This window comes from Nipponia nippon, unplaced genomic scaffold, assembly GCF_047370975.1.
Source record: "Nipponia nippon isolate SJK-2023a ecotype South Korea unplaced genomic scaffold, ASM4737097v1 scaffold_6, whole genome shotgun sequence".
Taxonomy (NCBI): Eukaryota; Metazoa; Chordata; class Aves; order Pelecaniformes; family Threskiornithidae; genus Nipponia; species Nipponia nippon.
Window position 1 is genome coordinate 56,555,258 of NW_028262380.1, and position 23,373 is coordinate 56,578,630.

The 23,373-nt window shown below is 44.2% G+C and overlaps 1 long non-coding RNA gene across 2 annotated transcripts; it reads right to left on the reverse strand.

Moving 5' to 3' along the window:
* Positions 1–1,714: 1,714 nt before the first annotated feature.
* On the reverse strand, positions 1,715–16,659 carry LOC148051491 (uncharacterized). Of its 2 annotated transcripts, none has more exons than XR_015699948.1 (4): positions 16,591–16,659; positions 4,741–5,046; positions 2,959–3,046; positions 1,715–2,256 (listed from the first exon to the last, which is right to left on the reverse strand). It is a non-coding gene; the product is annotated as an uncharacterized LOC148051491 (long non-coding RNA). The 2 variants fall into 2 exon arrangements; XR_015699949.1 differs by having other exon boundaries at positions 4,741–4,987; positions 16,591–16,615.
* Between the last annotated feature and the right edge of the window lie 6,714 nt (positions 16,660–23,373).

A 23,373-nucleotide genomic window follows, 5' to 3' on the forward strand; every position in this document is an offset into this window, starting at 1 on the left:
ATAGAGGCTAGCAGGCCAAATTAACAAAGTGGATGGGTTGGCTTAAACGATATAAAAAACTCTGGAGAGTTAAATGGCTGAGCGGATAACAAATGTTATTGCCTGCCAAATTTTTAATGGTGTTTTTAAAAACCAACACGCGAAAAGGTGAGTTTATATCTATCTACGGCCAAGAGCGCCCGCAGAGCCAGGAGCCTTACTTCAGTACAGGCAATAGCGGTTGAAGCTATAAGCTAGGCACATGGAGTAAGGGCAGACCTGCTAGAAAGAGAGACAGAAAGACAGAACGACAGACAGCCCACGCTCATCTGCGGTTCAGCCCGGCCCAGCGGCGGGCGGGGCTGCGCAGCGCCCCGGGCGCGAGGCGGCGGCAGAGCCTATCCCAGGGCTCCTCCAGGCGCGCGTCCCAAAGCCCCGCCCCCCCCGCAGTCGCGGCCGGCGGCGGGGCCCCGGCGCCCGCTCTCCCGGCCGGAGCCGCCGGCGCGGGGGGAGCCCGCAGCGGGGCCCGGGGCAGGACCCGCCGGGCCGGCGGCGGCAGGAGCCTGCCGGGGCTGCGGCAGCCGCACCCCGCCGGTGCGCTGGCCGCCCTGCTCTTTGAAAACGCTGCCCAAGGGGAGCGCGCCGAAGGAGCGCTCCGTATTCCAGCCGGGATGCGTTATCGGGATAAAAAATGCACATCTGTATTTCACCTCCCTCCCCCCCCCCCCCCGGTCAAAATAAGGTCAAAAGACTATACATTAGTATTTCTTCTTTCTCGGTAACCCATGGCACTTCCCGGTGTACTTCACAGTATCCATAACAACCGCTGTTCCTTCAGGAAATTTTAATTACAGCATTCTTTGGAACTGTTGATTGTTTATTGTGACAAGACAAAGAACACGGGAAGAGAAGATTCATTGAGAAACATGCTTCGAACCAGGCTGAGGAAAAGGTTGCTTTACACTCCTATTTCTGATGCATAAAAAGCCACGTTAGGCAGAGGATGAAAAAAAAAATAAGAGACCTAAAAAAAAAATAAAAGAAGGTGCCCGTACCTAGTAGTGCTCTCGGAAAAGTGATCACGCTGAACAAATTACAAGGGAGCTGAAGAAGCTGGAAGATGCGCTGATTCCAGATTAAAAAGAAAAATAGAAGAAAAACAACAGTGCTGGAATTTTCTTACTAATATTGAACTAGACTCTGGCACCCTTAACCATTACAGGCATTTATTTCCGGGGTGCAAATAGGGGAAAAAGGTATTCTTAGGTATTCGTAGTGCGAATAAAAGTCAGGACTACATCACAACTTAAGAAGAGCAAACAGCAGTGCAGACTGGGATGTGTATTTAAGGGAAAAAAGAAACCAAAGAGGAAGGAATGAGAAACTGATAATAAAAACATGGAAGGGTAAGGTAAATCAATTAGAAAAATAGGAAAGAAAAGACCTGCTCAGTTTAAAAGGATGAGTGGCCGATTCTTCCTCCCCACCCCCGCCCCATTACTGGCATCTGGTACAGAGAATAAATACAGCCACTGCTTTCCAAGTGCAAGCTCTTGGTTTCCTTTCTGTGAACAAGGGGTGTAGGTGGAAATCCACATCGACTTTAACGTGCTAATTCCATGTGCACAAACCAGCCTGTGTTCCTAATTAACCCCGTAAGGAACAAGCCCAACAGACAGACAACGGCACAGACAGACTAGAGAAGACATTCGAAGTCATACGTGAAAATGAATGCTACTGAATTTATCTTTTGGGGATCATCTACATTTTAAATAAATCCAGATTTTAGATGACAAGTCGGTTTACACCAGTCACGGGGTCACTGTTTCTCACACAGTGACAGCCAGAAGATCCAGCCATGTTTCAGAAACTTCAGGACTGCGTCCTCTAGCCACCGAGCCATTAAGCGCAATCTGAAATTTTCAGGCTGTGATCGCTTTAGCAAACTTCGACAGCTATCACAGCAGAGTACAAGTAGACAGGGCTCAGGCATTAAAAAAAACAACCCACAAAACAAAACAGTCCAATATTCCCTCATGCCTCAGTCTGTCAGTGTTAAAATCTCTTTAGGAGTACAATACACCATAGGATGCTTCACAATCAAGAAAGCTGCCAGCTGGGGCTTTGATGTCAGGAGTATCAACTCCCCGTGCAAGAATCCAGAGTAAGACATTTCAGAGGAGGAAGAGGCACGCTGCAGAAATCTCAGGAATAGGCCTTTCAAAGTGAGGCGAGATCACAGCTTTCCATTCTCCTCCAAGTTAATTACTTAACCTCCTAGAAAAAGCAGCAGAAAAAATTGCTTACACATGACCTACAAAGAGCAGGCAACATAAGAGTGAAAAAGCAAATCAGAATTGAGAGAGCGCTTTTGCTTAGATGCTGGGCAATGGTGGTGGGAGACACCGAGTTGCAGTGTTTTTACTACGGTTAGCACAGCGGGACCCCGATTTCTGAACTGGACCTCTGGACGTCAATAAAAGAAAGATAAAGAACAGACGGATGCCGAGTTTCCATTTCAAAAGCAATTCAGCCACTTTAATTTACCTGCACCACGTTAGAAAACGCGTGTAGTTTAGCTCCCCTCTGCATGCTCCTTTGCATTCGGTTTCTTTCCTCCTTCACACTCCAAATTTTCTGTTACTTATTCAACTACTGAATCTTCTCTGCCTGCCTGTGAGCAGACACAGCATTGTATTTAAATTCATGTTCTCATTTGGTTTAGTATTTCAACAAAGTACGCCTCTTGTTTCCAGGCTGACAAGCATGCTGAGGAGCGGCCAGCGCCATGGAACGCAGCCCACGTACCCAGTGACTTAAGGTAATTTGAAGAGAGAAAGCTATTTCAGGGGGGAGAGAGAGAGGGGAGGGGGAAAAGGAGAAAGAAGGGGAAAAAAAAAAAAAAAAAAAAAAAAAAAGACACCTTTCTTCTGTTTCCCCTCTCTGTCAAAACTGGAAAACAAGCGTGAAAAGCCTTGCCTTGTGTTTTGTGTCAGCGCCAACTACATCCCCGCTGCCGGCCAGTTCCGAGCGCTGCATCCCACCGAGGGGAAGGCTCCCGGTGAAACTGAAACAATGGAAATGTTAGACCCTAAAAACATTACTGAGCACAGACACGGCATCCCTACTTCCCCAGGTCTCACTGAAAATGAACAGAAAATAAGCAGAGTGAGGTTCTCCTCCACATAAGCGAGAGTAGCACATTCCGGCCCTTTGATAGCTGTCGATTTTCAGTAATCCTGGTGGGTACATTTAAATCCGTGTTAAGGGCTCCCACATTCATTAAAAATAAATCCAGTAGTTATTTGACTGTGTAATTATTATGGATAATTTGCAATTAAGCAATTGGCCTCTGATGAGGGGACAGATAATTGATCAGCCTGGTTTGGCATTTTAGAATGGGGTGGGGGGTAATTACGTAAACCCAGTCAGCTAAATGTCTTCCTCCCCACTGCATCTTTTCCCACCTTTAAATGCAAACCAGACCTCATGCAGCTATGCAGGCCATGGGAGTCTAAGCCTATTAAAGAAATCTTTTAATGACTGTAAAACTACCACTAATTGAAATAAAAATATTTTCACACTATTTTCACATTGTGCAAATGGATCAAAAAATAATTCTTAATGCAATACACGGTGCACAAACTGCTCTGCCTGACAAGTGCGGCATTTAATTTCCACTAATTAGTCCAAAGCGGGGGCAGTGTGAAATTAACATGATTCATTAATTCTGTGGCTTACGTTCTACATATTGTGTGTTTACATTTCAAAACTATCAGGTTCTCTGCAACCTAACACACCACACTTCTGAAATTATCACATTCAAGAAGTTCTCCGCACATCTCTTTGGGTGCATTCAGATTCGATTTCTGAATTTGCAACTCGTCTATTTGTTTCAGCGCAACTGGTTGATTTTATATCGCGTGGTGTCTTCCTTTGTCCTAATCTTGGCCTCAGCTCCTTTCTGACAAAATATTCTTTTGAGTGGCTCAGGTCACTGTGGGTAAGCACGAACAGAGCAGCAGGTAAAGAAGCAATTTTCAATAAGCAATTTTCAAACTACTTTATGTTCCAAAAAAATTTAATAAATCCTTCGAATTGACTAAATCTGAAGTTTTCATGATGCTGTTCCAATATTTGCTCCTATAATGATATCAGGAGATGTTCATTAAAGATCTAATCCAGAGCCCCATGAAAGTCAACAGACACTTCCACTGGCTTCAGAAGGCATAAATATGCTAGCTTCTCTTTATGATACAGAACATAGGACTCCAAGAACAGTAGCGCTGGCCAAGTTGTGTTACAAAATAAACTATCTTCAAGTGAACTGTGCTGAAAAGCATTTAAAAATACATCAGACTTAGCTAAATATTACATTTCTGCAAATTAAGGTGCAACAATTGTATTTACGTTGTTGGACATGCTCGCAATGTCAGACTTGGTCCACTGTTTCCCAAGACACAGGTTACGTTTCTACACAGACCCAGAGTACTATTACACCGAGAATTAGGTCTAATATTGAATATACTGTGAACTTTGTTTACTTGTTATCAATAGTGATTGGTAATGAAGTAATGGTGATGTACGTGCTTTGTATTGCACATGAGGCTTAAAGGCATGCCTGTCCCAGAGACCTCTAAAAATCTGGCTGACACTTTGTCAGCCTCTGCCTCTCGCACATAGAGGCAGAGGCTGCCCTACCCATACAAACACCTCTTCGTTAGTCTCAGAAATACAGAGAAAAGATGTGCCGAGATTTACCTGTCTCCTGCAATCAACAGAAATTGAGGCTGTTTTCTGTACCTGAAGGTACCTGGACAAGGTACCTTGAGGCATGAAAGAACAGCTCCCGTAACTGGTGGGAGGATGGTGGGACGGCGTGGCAGAAAGGACGCCTGGATCGGGCCGTACAACGCCCTCGTCAGCAAGCAGACGTTCGGCACTAGGTGTCCGGCAGAGCCAAGGCGGCAGCACAGGCGGAAGACGGGCCGCTCAAGGAGTCGGAAGCCTATCAGCAAAGGTAAGAGGTGAAGCATCGCGAACTGTGAGCTTGCTCAGCCGGGGTTCCTGGAAGGATGGGGTAGGAAGTGGGTTGAGATTCCTCCCAAAAAAGGGGAAGTCAGGAGGAAGACTGTCCTTTGAGTGACATTCAAAGGACAACAAAAGAGAATTTCAATTATACAAGCCTGACAAAAACTAATGTCCTCCATACTATCTAAAGTAACCTGCTAATGTTTGTAAGAATCACCTGAGGCAGAAAGCAGTTAGATTTTGGAAGATTCATAGGTTCTGCAGTTAAAAAAAAAAAAGAAGAAGAAAAAACAGGTAGAAATAGCCACTTTAAGGGCAGCTTTTATAATCTGTTTTACTCTTCCCCTCCTCCCCCCAGTATTAAAACAATGTGGTTTTTTGGTCAGCACCTGTCGTGGTTTAACCCCAGGTGGCAACTAAGCACCACCCAGCTGCTCGCTCACTTCCCCCTGGTGGGGTGGGGGAGAGAATCAGAAGGGTAAAAGGGAGAAAACTCCTGGGTTGAGATAAAGACAGTTTAACAGGCAAAGCAAAAGCCACACACGCAAGCAAAGCAAAACAAGGAATTCATTCACTCCTTCCCATGGGCAGGCAGGTGTGCAGCCATCCGCAGGAAAGCACGGCTCCATCACACGTAATGGTTACTTGGGAAGACAAACGCCATCACTCTGAATGCCCCCCCCTTCCTTCTTCTTCCCCCAGCTTTATAGGCTGAGCATGACGTCATATGGTATGGAATAGCCCTTGGGTCAGTTGGGGTCAGCTGTCCCAGCTGTGTCCCCTCACAGCTTCTTGTGCACCCCCAGCCTGCTCGCTGGTGGGGTGGTGGGAGAAGCAGGAAAGGCCTTGACCCTGTGTAAGCACTGCTCAGCAATAATGAAAACATCCCTGTGTTATCAACACTGTTTCCAGCACAAATCCAAAACATAGCTCCATACTAGCTACGATGAAGAAAATTAACTCTATCCCAGCCAAAACCAGTACAGCAACTAAAGTCAAGTAAGGAGCAGGAGTAACAGGCCTATTTTCTTCCTCAGAGAGACAAACTAACCTCAGGCTGGTCCCGTGTTGCACATCAGAATATGGCCACAGCAGTTACCTTCTTGAGAATAACAGGGACAGACCACATGCATGTACATAGCTTAATTGTTAGCCAATGCTTCATTAAAACAAACCCATAATTTAAAAAGATAGAAACCTGTTTATACACAAGTCCTCCATTTAGCGAGATTTCCTGATTGGCTGCGCATCTTTAAATGACTTATTTGTGTCAGTCTGTTTCAGGATACATCTGGAGCATGCAATGTCATCAAGAAGTGCCATTTGATTACAGTGCAGTACTTTGGGTGGCTTTTAGAAAGCAATAGATTATAGCATTACCATGTACTGTGCATAACATCTCTATGCCACTTAGCAAGTATGAGGCCAAAATGAACACTCTAACCTTGAAAATACATGATTAAAGTGCTGCCGCGTGGATTGATATACAAAATGGCTAAGTTTAGTGATCCTTCAAATCCTGGTTCCCTGGTGAGCACAAAGGGCTCTGATGTACAAGGCTCTGTCAGCCATCGCGTGGGGCGTAAAGGATGTGATGCCTTCAGGAGCGCTTGAGGTGCTTGGAGTAGGAAAGGCACTTAGAAGAAAAATTATATCCTTTGGTAAGGAACAGGCACTTTCTACCTTAAATTTAAACCTGTTCTTAAAAGTTGTAGTCAGGCAAATGTCCCTACAGATAAACAGTATGATACTGAAATATCCCGAATCAAAGCTGGGCAAACATGGAAACAAGTGGTATCCATTTAGAAGTTAGGCAACCTCACTGCTACAATCAACTAACTACATTAATTTCTGCTCTGTTCAGAAGAGAAAGCTGGCTCATCATTTAAAATAGAGTTTCTGTGCACCGGGAAATAAATAACATATGAAGATTTTTCTAGCACTATTAGGAGATTCAGCTGCCAGTACCTTGTAAGTAAAAGGAAGTATAAACTCTAAGCATTGTGTCATGTAAGAAAGCTACAATGCCAGCTGTTTAGCACAGAAAATGAGTAGCATTTTTTCTTATATACTTTTACCAAGACTTTTGCCAGAATAAGAAGTTCATTCATATTGTCCGTGTCCTAAAATCACTTTTTGTTTGAGTGACACACCAGTCGCTGACTCCAATATGCTGGTTTTATGGGTATCATAAACATAAATGGCCTACAGCCAAACGCTTTTGATACATATTAAATGAGCTACATGACCAAATGATATCTGGTTTGTTTTCATGTAGACAGACTACACTTGTGCACTATTCTGATTCTATTTAAGTCTGTGAAGAACTTAAATCTCTCCTTGGTTTTTAACTACATGATGTCCTGGTACTTGAGATGCCCTTTTACCTTTTCAAGGGCATCTTTTAATCCAAAAAAGTGCCTGCTTAAAAATGGATCTTCTTTATCTGCATATGCAAGTGCACATTTTATGGGCAGTAGGCCATTATCGTTATAGCTGCACGTCTATGTATACGCGTGCCTGTCTGCTTCACTGCTAGCAATGCAGAGACGGTCTTGTGTCAGGGCCTGCTTGAGACTCAAACGTGAGAAAAGGGCTATATTCAAATCTGATATTGGGGGGTGGGGGGGTGTTTGTAATTCCACACTATTTCTTTGTAATGGGAAACTTGTAAAATCTCACTTGCTGTCCTGGAAAGGATTTGCACAGCTCTTATAGAAATGCTCGACTAAGATGGATGGGTCTGGGAGTGTCACATGGCCTTCCCGAGCATAAGTTATGTTACTAAATCAGCATATTGATCTGGGAACACAGCGTCCTGGAATCCTGAAAATGTCAGGCACAGTCTCAGTGCTTCACTTCTTTAAAATCAAATTAATTTAGCCAGCTTACTCTGGAGAAGAAATTACAATGTCAGATACATGCAAACAGCAGGGTGTCGGGCACTCCAAGTGCCGCTGCCTTTGACCATTTTGAAAGGAGACGCACAAGAAGAAATAGCCAGGTTGCCACTTAGCTCTTCCTTGGTGGAAAGAACAGCCGCCGCAGTCTTTGCTTATGTGAACTCGGGCATCCCGGGGCCTCACGACTCTCCATGGATCTTTGGGGATTCCCAACGTGGGAGCAATCAGGGGGGTTGAGAGGTAAAATTATACGATTGCATGTGATGATACTAATCCACCTACCTTACCCACGGGGTACATTTGAGATTAAAGGCTCAGATAGTCCATGCCCTTGTGCTGTGATCTCCAGTTCTGTACGCATGTTTAATCAAGCATGCTAATCCACAAATGTATGGTCAGGGTTGCGGCATCCAGTGTGAACAGAACGCTTTCAGTAAGCGGGGCCCATCAGCATGAATAAGTTTGTAGGCATTAGCCATGTATATTTAGTTGGTAGAGCAGTTAGATATTGGCACAAATTGCTTCTGGGGAAAAAGGGACAGTCTGCCAAAATGTATTACAAAGTGGATATTTTTTTCTTACCTGACTTGACAAAACATACAAGGCAAGCATACACTGTATGCAAGGAAAAGGAGTAACTGGAAAGTTTCCAAGAGCGAAACTGATCTATGTTCTTGACCAGAAGTACCAACGCATCCTGTTCTGACCCCGCAAGACATCACACCTAGCTTTGATTCCTACACCACAAGGACCAGGCGCAGTGCGGGAGCCCCAGAGAGACACAAACTCCAGCCCTGCCCTGCCGTACATGAAGAGTGGGGCTGGAGAAGCCCTGCTGGTAATCAACCCTGCGGAGCACGGTTCAGCTCCCTGGCAAAGGAGGGGTCACTACGGCAGAGGTCAGATGCAGAACCACCACCCCAACCTCCCACAGCTCCTCGTGAAGGCTCCCACCTCCTCCTGACCTACAGGCTTGTCTGGTCAATGTTACTACAGACATCTCCTTCTGGGCTTTGCTATCCTCAAGCTGAACATCCCTTTTCTGTGTTGAAAAGGCAAAAAGGCAAGCCTCCAACTAGTTCACTACATGCTGGTACAGAACATTTTAACCAGCCATTTTTTACTAGACATCCTAGAGGTGATAGAGGCATCACTACCGTGATCTGAGGGTCACCAAGATAGAGGCGGATATATCAGGAAGCTGCAGCCAGAGACAGAGACAGTAGGACCTCGTCTGACCCGTACCCTTTGGGGATGAGGTGGGCAGGCCGATGTGATCTAGTGCAAGTGAAAAATGCACAGCCACAACTTGCTGATCCCGCAAGCTAGCAAAGGGGAGGGGGGGGGAGCTTGAATATGTTATCAGGTCGACTACAGTTTCTTCACTATATTTCAGCAGAGAAAAGCTGTACAAAGACAGCTTGGCAGCCGCCCTGCCCTTCTTCTCTAAGGCAATGATGAAATATAACCACCCAAATTTCCTTGCTAGAATAAACTGGAGGATTCATATTGTTCACATTTGAAATAGGATTATGCAAAGGAGAGCTGGATTGTAGGTTGTTTTATGGGGAAGGGGGAAAAGCAGTTCTAGGTCCCAGCAGACCAAAAACTCCTTCAAAATAATTTAACAAAAGGTGATGATGTTTTCTCTGGAAAACATTACACATGGCAAAATTCTATTTAGCATTTGCAGAAACTGAGCAAAAGGGAATACAGATCCTAGGAACTTATTAGGTTCCGTGAAGAGAGTGAGTAGCAGGCAATAAAGAACAGCATAACGTGCAGCACAACTACACGTGCCCATTGCAGCTAACACGAACAAATCCCTCGCACACCAGCCATTGCTTTTCATTTGTCCCTCTTGCCCCTCAGAACCTCCCCTCGGCTTCGCTAAATACAGACAGGCCTTGGTGTGCATCAATAGCTAGCCTTGCTTTCAGCTCTCTGCTTCCCATTTCTGATGGAAGTGGGAGTGGTGCAGGAGACCACCCAGGACCCTGATATGTATTTCCTCTCCTCTTCCCGCGTGAGGAACGACCCACAGCCCCACCGCCTCTGCTGTACTTTGTGACGTTTCTCCACGTCTCCCCTCCGCTGAGGGGAAGGCAATTCCCCAGGAGAGGCTTCATCCCCACCGTCAGGAATGTTCTCAGTTCTGGCTGCTCACGCACACAAAGATGTTCAAGAATATCATTAAATCAAAGCTAATCAGATGGCTCCCTGTTCGTCTCAAGACACTGTTCAGACTTCTTCATTTAAAACCCTGCATAGATTTGGATTAATCTGCCTCACAATTCTTTCCTTTCTGATTCCTCCAGTTATCCAATACCGCTTTTTCTTTGTCATTTCCCATGCCCTTTCAACACAGCCTTCCTGTAAGTTTTCACCTCATCTCACCAGTGATTTTCAAGCCCTGTCTGAGGATATATTCCTTTTCTCCGCTGTGTCTTAATTTCTCTCCTTGAAAAGTAAGATCTATTTCAGCTCTGCTGCCTCTATCAAGACAGGGAACAACACAAGCGTGATACAGTCACACTTGCGTCCTAGCCAACGAGGGCATTGCTTACAGGATAAATTGAGATGCCACAACACAGTCGTTCTCCTCTGAAGCTTTATATGCTCCTCGGGTGGGCTTGCGCTGGACCCTCTGCACAAGCCGGGATTTTACAAATTGCAAGTAGGCTGCTTTTGATGCTACATTGCTTAGATCTCACGTTGAATATGATAAATCATTCCCATTCCTTAGTCCTGATTATTTCCCCTCCTATATTGCATAAAATAAGGTGGTATTACCATAAAATATGAAATCCCCAGGACTGTATTTAGCATCTCTTATTTTTCATGCCCTTCCCCCACACACGCTCGCACACTGAACCTCCGTTGTAGACAGTCATGGATTTCTATCATCTGAGGATCAGAGCACTATGCATCCATCAAGAAGTGTAAAATATTCACAGGAAGAGACTACAAGATGAGGAAGAGGTCCAGAATGCATAATATGTGTCAGAGGAACAGATGTACACAGAAAATAAAAGTTCTGCAGACCACAATAAAAATTTACTCCATTACAAGAACTGTGCATTTTTCCATGGCTGTCATAGATTTCATGGAACCAGTGAAATCCAGCCATTTTCAGAAATCCCATGAAATTTACCTTTTCACCGGAATCCACATAAAATCAGAATTTTTCCATAAGAGCCCCCATAAAATTGGCATATTTCCTTAGAAGACCCCATGAAATTATATAGAATATTGCAGTTTCTTTTAGCCTAGTCTCTCATTGCACATCTTAAAATGACAACCTCGGCTATTGAATTTTTGCATTTCTTCCTTTCAGAAAAAAAGATTATGCAAAAATATAATAGGAATGAAAATACTCTTCTATAGGAGAGAAACTAAAAGCCCTCATAAATATATTATAATTGGCACATAAAGTTTTGAGTTATATACAGTGAATTGTTACTAGTTCAAGAGTAATCTCAACTGAACATTCTTCTTTTGACTATGGAAAAATTGACGTGACGGAAATTGTCATGAATGAAAATGTACGCAAGTTTCTAATGATGCCCTCTGCTTCATGTTTTTTTTTAGGGAAACAGATAAAGGATGAAGTTACCATTCTGGTACCTGACCAACAGTGGAGAACTGCAAACGAGAAAGTGCTACCACAAACAACAACTTTAGGAGGTAAATACAATGTGGTCAATTTATTCTCTAAGCATGCTATTTGTTAAAATAAATTCTCAGCTCTAACAAAGAGGAGCAGATGCTGTGACACAAGTGTTCATTAAGCTCCCAGAGTGACAGCCGAGCTCTTTGTTCTGGTTGAAAATGAATCAATATACCAGCTCAAACCCTGCCTTACACAAGTTGGTCAGCAGGCATCCCAAATCGCAACCCACCACAGGTCCCCTTACTGCAGTTCTTAGTTTCATTCAGGGCTCTCGCGCTTCAGCAAGACTACTGTCCAAGTAAGAACCAGACATTGAGGCTCTTTCCATGGTCTCCAATTAAGCCTTGATCCAGAAGCAACGCAACCACTGATGACAGCAGGATTAAACTCTGGCAGTTGACCTAAACTCAAGAGATCTCATGGAAGGCAAAAATAAAAGTTTAGGAGAACTGGTAGCGCTGCTGAGAAACTTCTGAAGGACAGAGATGCCACTGAAGACAAGGAACAGAAGATGTAGTAGCAGGAAGATAATGGCCTAAAAAGAGCAGATTAAAATGCCCTTAAATAAATCAAGAGGTCTTCAAATTGACTGGGCTCAATGAATTTCAACTCAGAATTCTTAAATAGCCACTTACGCAATCTCTGAATCACTGGACAGCCACCTCTGAGAATGCAAGAATAGAAGATGAGGTGCCAAAAGGCTGGAAAAGAGCAAACAGAATATCTAGCTCTACAAAGGGGGAGAAAGAAGAGCTAAGGAGTTACCAGCCAGTCAATTTGTCTTCAATCCTCAGAAAAACACCAGAACAAGTAATCAAACTATTTGTAAGCACCTAGAAGATAACATGGAAATGACTAGCAGCTAGTATGGATTTGTAGAGAATAAATCCCGTCAAATCAATTCAATTTCCTTCTGCCATATGGGAACAGGCCTTGTTGCAGAAACAAAGCAGGAGATGTCACGTTTCTTGATTTAGTAAAGCTTTTGGTGCTGTCTCAAATGTCACTCTCACACACATGCTAACAAAACATGGTCTGAATGAAATGGTTGCGAGACAGGTATGAAAGGGGTTGGACATGATGTGTAAAGCAAGTTATCATTTGCCCATAGTCAAAGCAAGCCATCTAGGGGGACAGGAGGATTACAAAATTCTGCTGTGGATATGATGCTGTTTGGTACTTTCGTGAATCATCTCGCCATGAAACAGCACGCTTACTGTGCTTGCAGACCATACAAATGGCGTGCATAGGACAACTGCAAGTATGGAGGCTCCGAGTTTGAAGAGATGTTGACAAATTACAGTGGTGTCAAGAAAAGGGCTGAAATTCAATGGGGGATGGAGAGGAGGAGAAGAGTGCAAGGCAGAGATGGACTAATTGGAGAGCACCAGAAGAAAAGCAATGGAAGCAACCAGAGGTACAAAAAACGTGTCCAGGAGAAAAGATTTGAAAACTTCGAGGTCTTCAGAGAAAAGAATTCTTGGGAAGAAAATTTTAAGACTTTGAATGCGTAAAAGCTTGTCACACACAGGGTTCTTGCATGTTAGAAAGTTCAAACAATAACAGGTCTAACTTGCAGGAAGATGGATGCAGGTCAGACATTAGAGAAAATCATTTATAATAATTAAGATAGTGAAGCACTGGGATGGAGCTCTGGGAAAGCTATGGAATCTGGAATCTCCATCACCAGATGTTTTTAAGAACAGCCTAGAAAAAAATTCTGCCAGGAATGACATAAATATAACCAGTCCTGCAGAAGGGAGACTTCTTGAGGCTCCTTCCAGCCCTATTTTTCTAAATGTCAAATGTCCTTCTATGTTTTAAGACCTCAAACCACCAGAGTATATAAACATATAAGTAATCCCTGTAAGTAATCCCATTGACTTCAAAGCAAGTACACATGGGATCTAAGCATATATTTAAGTAATCTGCCAGATCAGCGTAGCCAAAGGAAGTATTTTGCAGAAGTGACTGCATTTGTTTAAACTGCCCTAGATATATATCAGCATTATATTTAAAATGTGGTTTCCTGTATTTCAATGACTGTCTATAGAAGGAGAACATTATGGATTTGTGCTACAGCCTTCTAAACAATTGCTCATTAGCATGAACTTTATAATACAGTGCCTGTATTCAGTGAAGCTGGTGGGGGCGGGGGCAGGCAAAAACGGTCCAAATGGGGAAATAACATGTTAAGAATGGAAGTACTTTCTACTCATACCAGCACTTTTTTTTTTTTTTTGTAAGCCAGGTTGCATACAGACAGTTTCAATATGTAGTATCTATGATGTTGAGGACACTAGATTATAAACATGTACAGAAAAGTGGAAAGCTTCTTCTAACTGTCTCCCACACCTCCTTCCATATGTTATCACCAAATGTTTTGTTATATGCCAATTTTCAGCAGATATCACTGGAACCAACATTTATTTAGCATACAATTCAGTAAGATTTGCTACAGATTATTAACCATCCTCCTCCTCTGTCTCTACCATACTCCTACCTTTTTTTTTTTTGGGGGGGGGGGAGGGGGGGAAGTTTCACACATCAGGTCCAAACAACATCAAGTACCATTTCACTGTGCAGGATAAATGTGGTTTTATGCTACTTCGTTTGACCGTTTTATTGGAGTTGAGACCAGCACATATGTTACAGAAGACTGAAGGATACTTTGGTATGCCAGTAGCCTTAAGAACTGGTTGAGCAGGAAAAACGCATTAGAGACTGAGCCTTTCCCTTGCCCTGGCTGCGTAGGAGCTGTTACCATTTATTTTGTCATTGATTTACACAATAAATCCTCCTATAAAGATAAGGTGCACATATTATAAGCACCTAAAATTATATATACACCTCCGTCTTTCTCAGAGCTGGAAAGAAATTACATCCCCTAGCAACAACACATCCCTTCCTAAGCAAACACCTGATTAAAGACAAGGCACTTCTCTGATCTCCAGAGCCCTGTACAAACCAGCTCTCTTGGATGGGGAGAGAGGTGGATTTCAGAGTATGTGATCCTATAAATACACACGCACAAGGAATACCTCTGACACTGCCCCCTTCAGCAGGCTGAACTCTTGAGCGCTGTTAGCACCAGGACCACCAACATGCTGTTCCAGATTTGTAAGGATATCACACAGCCAAAAGCCACTTCACCTAAGACTGTGAAAGGAAAACGTAAAATCTGGAACTGCATCTGGAAACAGGCAGGCAGCCACCAGGGTTGCTGAAATCCTGCTCTCGTGCGTAGAGAAAGCCCCATAAAAACAGAAAAATCAATGCGTTTCTGAAGTTTTCTTCAGGCACAGGTCAACACAAGTTTCCCAGGAAACCATGAATTCCCACAAAGACGGGAAGAAGCTCGACTGCAAGGAACAACAAGCTGATCCAGGCACAAATGGAGAGCAAAGGAAACAGGGCATGGGGAAAAACCCCTGCCTGCATCCAGCTCTGCCAGGTCCCACACTCTCCACTGGTTCCTTCTACCTGGTCTACCAGCAGCTGCGACTTGGCTTCTCAATCCCCAGCACGGGAAAACAAACAAACAAACCAACAAACAAACCAACCCCCCAAACCAACCTTTAACACTTTTTTGTCAGGTTTATCTTGATCTGAAAATATTGCCTGTGAAACGTGCAGCCCCAAGCGGAATGCCTTCTGCCACTCATGTCCTCCCTTTAAGAGAGCTAGCAAATGCTTGAAGACAATAGCCTGCCTTGTGCTCGTGCCCTGACATAAGAATTTTTTGTTTCCTTCCAGAAATGATTAATTTCAAGGCATTTAAGGGCTTGCTATCCATTTTGGAGCAGTGTACTTTTAACGTATTTTATTATTATGACTTATAGTCAAGATGCAGAAACAGAACAGCCCACAGAGCTATCATTTAAATCCACTGATACTTCACATTTCACACAGCTAATACAATCCTTTGACCTACCAATCCAAATAATGTGTAAAAGCTTGAATGGCAAGAGGCTGTCTGCTCAGGGCTGCTGATACAGAAAGTCCCTGTATAAATCACAATATCACAGAAGTCACGAAAACTGTGAATTTTGGTGTCAGCTGTGAAAATATTCCATCTGGTTTCTGTCTTGTAGAAAAATGTTTAAAATCTGTCTAAGTACAGGAAGTTTATTTTTGCTTCATCAGTGCAGCAGAAGCAAGCAGCGTAGACTGGTGAATAGTGCCTCTGAGCCCTGCTATTGCTCCAGGTGCTCACGAGGTTTCCAAAACAACATTTCAGGTTTCATTCAGACATCCAACCACGCTACTATTTAATTTCATACAGGCTTATGCAGGCTGAGCAACCCACCAAGTGGATTTGTAATAGTCTTGAAAATAGAACGAAAGCAATAATGGGCCCCATAACATCAATTAGCTGAAGCCGACTTTGACAGCGTGTTTTTGGGGGGAATACATCTACATCAATGCGTATTTGCTTCCCTCACACGTTAGGTCCCTACTACTAGTAAGCCACTAGTAAAACCAGTCAATCCACCTGAACACCTACTTGCAGATTTAGAAGTTCAGGCAGCCAATTTCAGAAGTCTGGGGCGCTGACTCTTTTTATGTAGCTCTTGACAGGGACGGATTTTATGCTTTCACTTTATTTCTCTTTTTCATTTAGGTCATTTATCTATTTAATGGAAACTGTATAGAAAAATTATGATAAAAAATTACACAAGAGATATATTACTTTTTAAATCCCTATCACTATCATTACCCCATCCCAGCCAATGTGACATTCAGGAAAGAGCCCAATATTCATTTTATTTATACTGTGTCACCTCCGTGAGATTCCTGACATCTGGAATCTCTATCCTGTATCAGTTCAACCTAGTATAAAAAGAGAGCAAGAAGCCAACATGAGAAGGAAGAAAACAGTGCTGCAAGAGAAATTCAAGATTTCCAAGGACTAGGCTTTTCAAAGGCGCTTAGAATAGACTCACAACTATTTTCAAAGGAGCTGAAAAAAGAGCAGTGCCCAACAGGACCAGGCTTGCTTACCCCCTCCACCAAGAGCCTCCCTTCCTCTGGCACCCCCAGCAAGGGCTTTCAGCATGCGGTCAGGCGGAGGGGGCATTTCATAGCTCGTGGGGGTGGCGGTTTGGATGGAAGAGCTTGATAGCCCCTTCTATGCCAAACACCTGGGAAGGGACTGTTTGGGATCAAAAGGAACTTTTGAATGATTTGTTTCATGAAGAATTGAATGACCTAGGTAAGCCTTGCCAGTCTTGGGTTCCTGTATCATAGCAAGACCTTTAAAACAAAGTACAAACTCCATCCTCTTCAATCTGAAAGGCGTCACACAGGAAAAGCTCCTTGTCACACATATTGTAATCCATGGGTAGAGGTGCTGCTACTGCAGCTCGTTACAGCAGAGAACTCCCCTGTTTCCAATCCTCAGTTAGCTGGCTGGCTTTTCCCACACCTCCACCCACTCCAGCAGGTCCTTTCTTCTCCAGGGGATTGTTTTTGCAGAGGGCAAAGAGCGGATGGAGTAGGCAGGAGGCACCTACTATAGTTGCTTTTCTTTCCCAGGTGGCTCCCAGGTTTTTTTCCTTTCCCTACTGCACTTTGTGTGCAGGGAGAACAAGGGTAAAGAGGCCTTTAAAAGATAGCAGGGAACTGCCATGGTGATTTCAAGATGGAGCATGCAATTGCTATTTTTGATTGTGTTAACCCAGGCGTAATTATGTAATTATCCACAAAAATCTAGTCGGAGTTTTGCATATCTAAATCATTAACTTTAACAATTGACAGGCTGCTTTGATTAGTATTTTCACAGACTAGCATAGCATACATTTGTCAGCTTTCCTATGATTAGTTGTAATTTGGAATTTGTTTATGCAAAATGTTTTTATTGCTTGTTTGGGGGGGAGGGAAAAAAAGGAGGGTAGAGAAGACATGTTTATCCTGTCAGGAGATCCTACAGAACTTACTGGGGTTCCTGCAAATGTATTTTTGCTGTGCTTTAATGTCATTAATTTGGTGAACTGATACAGCAAACACTGGCTTGTGTTTGTTAATGGGGACAAGAACTCTGGGTGAGCACCTTTTGCCATGCAATGTCTTTGATTTTTAGACCAAAATTTAAGTAAATGAATTCAGAAGCACCTAGCACTTTATGCAACACCATATTTTAAGTCTATTGCTTTCCAAAAACAATACTGATGCACCATGCAATCAGTGTAAACATTTTAAAATGCTGCTCGTGTCAAGTACTATAACGCCAGCTCAGCCTTTTCATTCAACACTGTAATCGATATCATAATTTAAGATGCAGTTTATTAAGCTAAGCAATAATAAATTATTCCATCCTGCACCTGCTAGTGGATCAGTTTCTGCGTTAAGCTCTCTGAAAGAGAAATTTGAAAGCCACGCAGTTCATCCTTCACAAAGCAAACCCTAACGTAGCAGAATTGTGTTGACACGAGGTACCTCATGGAGTCTGGTGATTCCCAAGTTACCCGACGGAGGTGAAGCGCCTGAAAGGTTTTCGCTTTCTTACTCTGCTTCCCAAGTAAAGGCCACATGTGACAAAATGTCTCTTCAACAATGCATACACTACCTCTAGACATTTTGACTGGATTAGTGCCACCATTTTTCAGTGGCTGGTGGGCACAGCTTTTTCTTTGGTTGGCAGGGAGTTCAAGTAAGATCACAGTTCTTGCCTTGCACCACCATTACGTCTTCCGCATCCTGAAGCACTAATAGTCCTTGCGTTATCCTCTTTTGTACGCATCATTAAAAAAACTGGGTAAACTCACTGCTTTTTGTGAAAATTCTCCCATCCAGCAGCCTCCACCTGACTAGTTCATCAACATTTACACGACTTCTGAGAGGAGCAAGGGAAGCATGCTTTGACTTCATAACCAATGACAGATTATGATTTATGACTTCATCTGCCCCATGGTAGCTGCAGTTTGGTAACTGCAGTTAAAACTTGCCCACTTCCTACATGACCCTCAGGGACCACCGTGATGGGCACAGCATAAATCCTGGCTTTGCAGATCCCACGTATGTCTAATAACCTCACCTAGTTAGGCTTCAGTTTTCTCCATCAGAAGGGGAGGTCTGCTTCAGAGACTCATTAACAATTAATGTGAAAGACACATTAGATGGATAAAATATATTTTTTTTAATCTTAAATCATTTCATATATATATAAATAAATACCGTGCTCTCATTAGTAGATTTTCTGAGCCCCATCATTCAACACTCTCTGCCCAGGCACCTGATGCTTGGTTTTAAAATCTCGCTTCCTAGGTATAGCCGACTGCTGGCATATTCACTGCATCAGCTCTCAAAAGGCTGGCTCGCTGCTTGGAATTCATGGGGAGCAGCCCCGTCTGTCTTTGTAGGAATTTTGGCTGCACGACTGAGTACATGAAAATCAGGGAAGCCAGAAGAAAAGAATGATCTGTTACCTGAGTTTCTTTTGCCATTTGAAATCCACTGAAAGAGAGGCATCTTTGTAGCACAAGCTGTTGGCAACTCCTCTCTCCAGAGCATATCATCAGTCCCAAGCTTGCAGTCTTTTATTCTTTTAATTTTAATTGGTAGCTCCTGCCTAGAAACCAGTTGGGAATTGAATTGCCTCTGTGTTCCCCATGCTCCAGAGCAATTGCCTGTATATTCCGTGTGCCTCCAAGCAGTTGCCAGCCTGCTCCTCGTGCTTCCTAGTAAATGCCAGTAATCTGTGCACTGGTGTGTAAAACTTACAGTACTTGATTACGTCAGGAAAGCGAACGGCATAAAATGCAGTGTATGCTGCTATATTCACCTTACCTTGGTATATGCACTGCATCCCAGCCTTCAGCCTCAGCGCTGTGAGAGCAGCTCTGCTGGGGGTGTGGGAGGGGAGGCATCTTTAGAGGCCCTGAATTTGTACCAGTTTATGGATGGTCCCAAGGAACGTTCTGGAATTTTTGTACCACCCATCTCTACACCTTACCTGCCCATCCTGCTAACGCTGATGCTGACATTAAGACAGCTTTGCACTGCTATCATCCGTACAACAGGATTAACATCTCACAGAGGGTTCGCTGCTGCAGGTTCACTGTTTCCCTGTGAAGCTGAATAGGTCTCAGGTTCTGGCTGGAGGGGAATGCTACAGTGCTGCTACCCTATCATCTCTTCTCCTTGAGCCAGCTACAGGCAGACGCAGGCTAGGCTGGGTGGCAGGGATGAACAGAAGCCATTAATTAAATAGCTCATCTGTCCCATTTAGAGCCACTTGTTCATGGACTCCATTTCAAGTCCACTTGTTTCTTCTGCATTAAGTGGGATGAGTTAGTGCAGGAGAGAAACAGGTACAGGAAGGAAGGATAGGAAACTTGACTCTTCTATACTGTGTTCTCCCTACCAACGCAACCTCCAGGCGAATGAAGAAAGATAGCAGTGACTCACTTCCTCCAAGATTAGACCAAGAGGGAAGAAAACGTTACTCTCCAAATCACCAATCTGTGCAGAGCTCCTGTCAAAGTAAAGCTCCCATTACACATCATTCTGGACTGAGCCTACAGGCCAGACAAGCCATGCAGAATCAGAAGGATATTTCTAACATTTGGTTATCAGGAGCTGCAGTTGTTCACAGAAGCCAAAGTAAAACAGACTGCATAGAGACCGACCACCAGACAGGAGTCTGCGTCAGGCATTTTTCCATCCCAAATCAGAAAAGTTGCCCAGAGCTCTTAAGTCTTTTATCTGGGCCATGGGGATACTTTTGTCTTCTTCTCACTCCTTTGCATCCTTCTCTACATGCTACATTTTTCTGTGACCACTCCAACAGCTTATCCCTTCAGTGGACAAGGGAAGAGCTACGGATGTCATCTGTCTGGACTTCTGTAAGGCTTTTGACACAGTCCCCCACAACATCCTTCTGTCTAAACTGGAGCGATACCGATTTGATGGGTGGACTGTTCAGTGGATGAGGAGTTGGCTGGATGGTCACATCCAGAGGGTAGTGGTCAACGGCTCGATGTCCAGATGGAGATCGGTCACGAGTGGTGTCCCTCAGGGGTCCATACTGGGACCAGTACTGTTTAGTATCTCCATCAATGACACAGACGGTGGGATCGAGTGCACCCTCAGCAAGTTTGCAGATGACACCAAGCTGAGAGGTGCAGCTGACACGCCTGAGGGACGGGGTGCCACCCAGAGGGACCTGGAAAAGCTTGAGAAGTGGGCCCATGGGAACCTCATGAGGTTCAACAAAGCCAAGGGCAGGGTCCTGCACCTGGGTCAGGGCAACCCCCAGTATCAATACAGGCTGGGGGATGAAGGGATTGAGAGCAGCCCTGTGGAAAAGGACTTGGGGGTACTGGTGGATGAAAAGCTGGACATGAGCCAGCAATGTGTGCCCACAGCCCAGAAAGCCAACCGTATCCTGGGCTGCATCAAAAGAAGCGTGGCCAGCAGGTCGAGGGAGGTGATTCTGCCCCTCTGCTCTGGTGAGACCCCTCCTGGAGTACTGCATCCAGCTCTGGGGTCCTCAGCACAGGAAGGACATGGACCTGTGGGAGCAGGTCCAGAGGAGGGCCACAAAAATGACCAGAGGGATGGAGCACCTCTGCTATGAGGAAAGGCTGAGAGAGGTGGGGTTGTTCAGCCTGGAGAAGAGAAGGTTCCAGGGAGACCTTATAGCAGCCTTTCAATATTTAAAGGGAGCTTGTAAGAAAGATGGGGACAGACTTTTTAATAGGGCCTGCAGCGACAGGACAAAGGGTAATGGTTTTACAGTAAAAGAGGGTAAATTTAGACTAGAAAAAAGGAAGAAATTTTTTACAATGAGGGTGGTGAAACACTGGAACAGGTTGCCCAGAGAGGTGGTAAACACCCCATCCCTGGAAACATTCAGGGCAGGTTGGATGGGGCTCTGAGCAACCTGATCTAGTTGAAGACACCCCTACTCATTGCAGGGGGGTCGGACTAGATGACCTTTAAAGGTCCCTTCCAACCCAAACCATTCTATGATTCACATTTCTCACCTCCAGTTCAGTTGCCTCCTGACCTATCCTAGGTTCCTGTGCCATTAGCATCCCCATAATGCAACCATTCTTTGACCTGATGGTGAGTCCCACGCTGCCTGGCATCATTCAGTTTAGGAGCTGCCCGTTAGAAACCCTCTTCCACCCTTCTAATGCCCAGAGCTTCCCTGCTTTAGTGTACCTCTAGAAGGTTTAGTGTACCTCAGAAGGCCTCAGGAGCAGCAGTCCTTCTCCCTCAAGGTCTAACCCTATGACATCGTCATTCGTATTTTCCTTTATCAAGCAGCTCCAATGGGCTATCTATATTTAAACAAAGGTATTGTCATAAAGAGATATCCTGGTCAGACAGTAAATCTCAACTCTTCATGTAATCTGAACCTTCTGGAGCTATTCATTAACTGTTTTTTCCAGTACAAGTCCAAATGCTCTCCCTTGAAACAGTTTGGCCCCAGTGGGCTTGGTTTAGGTTCAACAGTGTATAAAGATGGTAATTCTTCACTCTGTAGTGAATAACACAGTAGTCCCTCAAATAGGCTGGCATGGGTTGTGTGCATTACAGCTACTTCACCTCCCAGACTCCTTCCTTTTACAGAGTGGGGAGCTATTTCACCCCGCTTTGCAGAGCTTGCTACCTCCCTGCATTCATCAGGATGAGACTCCTTTCGTTTCCTGCCACTTCACCCCCCTTTGCTCACAGGAGAGGAGCATCTGGCATTTCTCTAGGTATGCTGCTGTACTGTTCCTGCTTCTCCTCCCCGTGACATGAGTATAAGGCTTGCTGAGAAGGAGGGATCGTACAAAAACAGACTTACTCTCCTTCACCCATCTGCTTACCCATGTAAAGCCTAAGACTGGCTGTCCTGTTAGGCTTCATTTTAGCATGCCTAGGACAGCCCCTGTAATAAATTACAAGCTTCCTCTTCATTTTTGTGTGGTGTATTGCACATTAAAATAATTAAAATTTAGTATCCTTTTTTAGCCATCCTTTTTAAAGGAAAACATTTATCAACTTCTTACTCCCATTTCCTCCTGCCCGACCCTCCAATTCCTGTTCAATTACACTGCAGCAGAGTTAAAGATGTAAAGCAAGGCACGTTCACAAGAGGTCCTGAGATGGACCGGTACGGTACAAAACATCATGCTGGCAGTAATGCTGTTCAGTAGCCATCCAACTAGTTTCCATCCGTGGGAGTGCTTACATGTATCTGAAGGAGAATCTGACCTCTAAAAAGAGGCATATGCCCATTTCTGTGTGAAACATACACTGCATCCTATGAGCAAAAAAGGTAGCCTAAACTCTGAACCTGGCATGTCATAGCTGGAGCTCCCAAACGGCGAGGGGGTTAACGCGGCATTGCCAGCCAAGCTGCTCTCCAGTGAAGTAACACTGGGCTTTGAACCCTTCCTCCTGAGAACCACGGCTGAAACTCTCCCCGTTTCTAACGCACTGACAGAACTCTCTCCTCTTTTCTCTTCCAGACACTTAAAAGGAATTGTGTTTTCTCTTCCATGAAATTCGGGAAAGCAGGGATGTGTCTTTTCTTGCCAGCAGAAAAAGCGAGGCTGTCAAGACACCTCTATCTGATCATCTTCACTGCACTAGCAGGGCAGGGTTTTGTCGGGTGGTTGCAGTAACACTGTATAAAAACCACGTCAAAAGGAGCCATTTAAACCCATGTAAATCATGTTCACTGACGTATAACCGCATCCATCACTCCTAAATGATATGCCAATCCAAGAAGTGGGGCACCATATCCTTCCATCGTGCTCGAAATGAATACTAACTTACCCTCCTGGC